We start from the raw sequence: 5,411 nt of genomic DNA, 5'->3' as shown, positions 1-5,411 counted from the left end.
GGTACGGGGCTGTAGCGGCGTCCAGCACCTCTGAGGGGCTCCAGAGCCCCCCGTGTGTCTCCAGTAACATCATCCGGTGTGTCCCGTGAAATGCTCCAAGGTGTTCATTTGGGCTTTGAATATTTTAAATCGGCTTTTTAAACACTCGTGGCATGCGATCCTAAAGACCTAAACCCACAACATACTGCCCAAATCTCAGAACTCACGGGATTCAAAAAATAAATCGGTGTTTCAGGACATGTAAAAATGTATCAATAAATTTCCCCAATAAGGATTTTATTTCAGTCCCACACATTATGGAAAGCGTCAGATTCTGCTGTGTGTCAGTGTCCAAGATTCCAATTGCAGCTTCCCCACTGCCATAACATTTCTGTGGAAGTGTTTTCCAGAATGGGCATTTTCCATCTCCATTACTGTGACATTACTAATTCTATTTCCATGTTGAGCAACACCCAGGGAATCCTCTGCTTTCCATGAATCAGCCACCCCCTAATTATTACTCAACCTCTACCAGGGAGAAGCTGCTTGGTGGATAACACTCCCTGTTACCTGGGCAGAAACCTCAGAGAGTGAAAAGCACTGGTGAAAAACAATTAGAATTCTTTTCCCCTATATCTACACACTAAATAAATAAATCTCTGAGCGATGAAAAGCAAAGATTCAAAAATTCAATTCAGTTCAATTGTATTTTTCAATAGAAAAATACAAAATCTGCTGGCAATGTAGTACAGATGTAGGACTCCCGTCAGTTACTGTCAGGGTTCTAACTTTGAAACAGACAACACTACAACGGAATCCTTTTCAAGTTTTGCGAAACCTTATATGGAGTGACTTTTACTAGGAAAATAGGTCAAAACAAGCCAGTGACAATAATTTCCACGAGAGGGAGTCTTTAAACGGAAAATGACCTGACTGTTGTGACACAGTTGCAGTCTGGTTTACTGGCTTGAGAAAAATACACTTCCCTGGTGCTGCCCCAAATATGAGTCTATTAACACAGACACTGTAATGAGAGGTTTTCAAATTCAGAATTGTTCAAATATCACACGCGAAAATACATCGAGGACTTCTCTATCTGTGTTTCAGTGTTGGCAGAGTCAGGCAGGCAGGGTGAGCTTCCCTGTTCTCACAAGATGGAACTGGTGACAGATAATTATTGCTGTTATCCATGGGAGGGTGGCAGTGGCTGATTGGAGCTGCAGCTTCTTTCCCAGGGGGATTCCAAGCAGCCCTTTCCCCCAGGCAGGCGCAGGCTCCCCGTGGATTTCCTCACCCTGCAGCTCTCCAGTCACACTCACAGGGTGCCACTTCCCCTGCAGTGCCCATGGAGACACCTCAGGATTACTCAACAACTCGGAAAATCACTGTGGTGGCTCAGTTCACTTTAATCTGGAGTCTGGCTTGTGGGGAATTTTAATTGTGAACAGAAATGAGAAGCAGTTATGGGTAGAATTACTTTTGTTTCTTACCTGCAACAAAATTAAAAGCCATTACCCAAATGTGAATAAGATTCAGCTTTTTAACTGAAATGCCCAAATATATTTTATGTAAAAGTGCTTCCTTTCTGAGATGATGTAAAAGGCAATACAGATTTGCTTCAAAGCTCCTGCTTTTGAATCATTTAATATGCTCTGCTCAAATATTCCTACAAAGTTTAAAGTTAACAGAAGCCATGAGCGAGGAGGATCGAGCAACAGCATCTGCATTTCTTTGGTTCTTTATTCTTGTGAGTGCTTGAAAGCCTGCAGCAGTTTTTCAACAACAGTTATTGAGAAAAGGCTGACTTCAGCCCATTCATTGTGAACATCTGGACAGAACCTAACAACAGTAATTAAAACCCACTAAATTGGTAACAATACCAAATTGCCAGGGATGGAATCCTCCTCTATGGCCCCACCCTTCCCTGTGGATTTCTGCTGGGTCAGTCCCCTCTTGAAGAGCCTTTTCCACGTGTCCCTTTCTGAGGCCTCTGTCAAGAGGGAGCAGCCTCCAAATGTTCTGCTCACGTGAGCCTTGCTCGTGGGTTTATTTCTGTACCACAAACCCCAGGAAAAGTAAAGACTGAGTTAATGCAGTTGATAGAAGGTTTGAGGATTTTCTTCTTTGCAAATAAATTACATAGAATGATCTGTAGGATCTGCTTCCTTCTTTAGAATGCATCCTTGTAAGAAACCTAAATATGATTAAATTACACATCAGCATTCATGAAGAGGATGGGATTGAATGGAATTTTTTATCTGCAACACTCTCTTTTCCCCGAGGAAAAGAGAGTGTCCAGCAGTAAGCAGGACAAATTGTCAGAATTTAAACTGTCAGGCCACAAATAGACAATAAAAAAGTAGCTAAAGTCAGGTTTGTCTGTCTGTCTTACTCCCCTGAACCTCAGCTTCATCTTCTGGCTTTGCTCAAGCTTCTCTAGACAGAGACAGAAGGGAGAACATGGGATTTTTCAGGAACTACTTTGAAATGCACTTCTGTGGGAGTTGATCACGTAACACTGGATTGGTCACAGATGACTAACTGGTCTTTACTTGTATTTTATTTTTGAGTTGCCCAGTTCTCCTTTCATCTCTTACCATTTCAGTTTTATGGTGTCTGTAGAAATGTTCCTGTGGTCAAGGTTTTTTTTTAGTTCCCTCTTTATCTTTTTTAGTTCCTTCATCTCACATAAAATAGGCAGCCCAAGCCCATTGGCACTTCTACAAACCTCAAAGCTCCAAATTAAACTGATTAATGATAGAAGAACATTTGGGCCAATGGTAATTCTGGTGTCAGTAGATGCAGCTCAGCTGGATTCTCTCTGTCAATATTTTGTGGGAATGGCAGTATGGAATGGAAGTGGACCCCTTTCCACAGGAACTTTAATATTGATATGGAGAAATACTTCCAAATACTCACAGCAGTGAGCCCACTTGATGGGTCAGTGCTCACCATGACTCCTTTGTCCTGACTGAAGATAAATCTGAGCTTTGCTGACTTCATTTGACTTATTTTGGAGTTCACCTTTCAACTCTGATGCCTTGAGCATAATCCTCAAGCATTCATACTTCGATGTGCCCTTAGCAAGTAGCTTATATTTTAGCACAAAACCAGTTGTAGAAATGCCTGCAAAATAGCAGCATCTGCTTTTCAAAGGCATGCAAGTGCTGTGGTTTCCTGGCTGACATGACAACATGCCCAGAGACCAGATCCTGACAGTGCTGAAAGACTTGGTGAGTCAATCATCTTGCACAAGGCAAGGATTGATCCACACAGAGCTGATTCTGGGCAGAAAGCAACCTCAGGAGCTGACAGGAACAGCCTCCAGGGGTTTGTGCCCCTCCTCAAGGCGTTTCCTTGCTGAAGGACTCTGCAGTGCCACAGCACAAGGCTCCCTGAAAACCTTTCTGCCCTCCTCATCAATCACAGCAGTTTCTGACATCAGGAGACTCTCTTGGTTCTGCTCTGAACCTCTGTGGTTCCACATCTCACTCTCTGCACTGAGACGTTGCTTCTTGGAAAGAAACTCCCTCAAATGGTTCAGCATGCCAAGGTCCCTCAACAGCACAAGTGTAGCTGCATTTCCAGCTGAATGGTGGAAAAGGGGACCTACAATTTCCATGGAAACATTACAATTTAACAGTACTTAAACTAAATGAACATAGTGTTTTTAAAAGGCTAAGTCATTTTGCATTAATCGTATTTGATGGGCAAGTCTTTTTGGTTTAGCTGTGTAATGATGTTACAAATGCATGATAGGATATGAACATGATGCAGAACATCAAGTAGATGAGTTATGGGAACAGAATCTGTGTGATTGTGCAGTGGCAGTGCCTCTTTGTAAAGGATCTTTCTGATTTAATGAAAGGTTTGCTCCTGCCTTGGTTATGCACAGTTCTTCCAGACTTCAGAATCAAAATGGCAGATGGTTCTTAGCCCACCTAAAATATTCTGGTTAATAATGTTCTCATACACAAAAGCATAACAAAAAACTTCTTCAGTTACAGCCATGACAGAGGAGAAATACCCACCACTGGCTTTATCAATAATCATGTCTTTGTTCCACACAATTCCAGCAGCAAGGGGAGGCATTGTTGGTGGCATAGAAACCTTTTTTGTGAGGACCCACTGCAGGGTGGCACTGTCTCGGTACAGTGCTCCTCTCAAGAGCACAAGGCAGTTCTCTGATTACATGATGGAGAGAGCAAAGAAAAACAACAGCTGTCTGTGGCCTGCCTGCCTGTCTTAGATTTACCACAACTCACTGGTAGTGCCGAGGAAAAACTCCATAAGAAATGCAAGTTAGAAATTTCTGTTGTTTGAGTGCCTTTGGAGATGTCTGACTCGCTCGCAGATGTGCTGTTACATACAATGTTTCACAAAAAACGCTCCCTGGTAAATTGCTCTGAAGGATGGTGTTCGTTTCTCCAACTTCAAACACAACCACCACGGGAGGGATGAGTGTGCTCTGTGTGACATTCCCAAGCTCATGAGCCATGAGGTCCACGTCTTCATGTGTGCTCTTAACAGTGTTCAAGTAATTTATTGTCACACCAAACTTCTTAGGAGCTTAAAGGGCTTATCTAACCAACAATTATAACTTGTCACCTGTGTAATGCCAATTTGTTCCCCAGATCTCTGCTCACCCAGTGCCCAGGGTCACTCACTGTGAGCATCAGAGCTGGGCTTGCTGTGGCTCAGGGCCAAGAGGACATTTGTACACACTGATCTGTGCATCCACACAGCACACATGGCCTGGAGCATGGCTGCAGGACAGCGTCACCATAAATAGGGGACAGGAAGGAAGAGGTCCCTGGCCTCCAGGGCACAGCAGTGCTGGTCCCAGCAGTGCTGCCCGTCCTCCTTCCATCAGGATCAGGGTGTGCATGGACACTGACAGCTGTCAGCCCTCGGGGATGGGTTATTGGGACATCCCCCACTGTATCCCAGAGTGATGTTTAATTAATGACTGTCATCGATAGGGGACTGTACTACAGACCCCCTGTACGTGTGCTTGGTGTGGACATACCAGTAACTGCATGAAAATTACAAAACAAGCAACGGAATTCATGTAACAAGGCATTCAGACGTGATCTGGCATTGAAGAGGTGGGAAGATGTGGCAGCCGAAGGGCAGACGAGGCCGGGATCCCGTGCGGGGACTCCGGGAACGCGGGGGGGCCGAGGGGCTCGGCGGGTCCGGCCCCACTGGGGCCGGGGGCACGGGCGGTACCAGCGCCGTGTCTGGGCTCACGGCTGCGGGCTACCTGTGCCAGGCAAACTGCCTGGGTACCTGTGCCGGGGGTAACTGTGCCGGGCTACCCGTGCCCAGGTGAGCCGTGCCCCTGTCCCGGTGCCCATGTCCCCGTCCCTGTGTCCCCGCGGTCCCGCAGCCGCGCCCAGGGAGGCGGGCGGCAGGCGGGGGAGCTCCGG

Source organism: Geospiza fortis, unplaced genomic scaffold, assembly GCF_000277835.1.
Source record: "Geospiza fortis unplaced genomic scaffold, GeoFor_1.0 scaffold27, whole genome shotgun sequence".
NCBI lineage: Eukaryota > Metazoa > Chordata > Aves > Passeriformes > Thraupidae > Geospiza > Geospiza fortis.
This window is presented reverse-complemented; position numbering follows the sequence as displayed.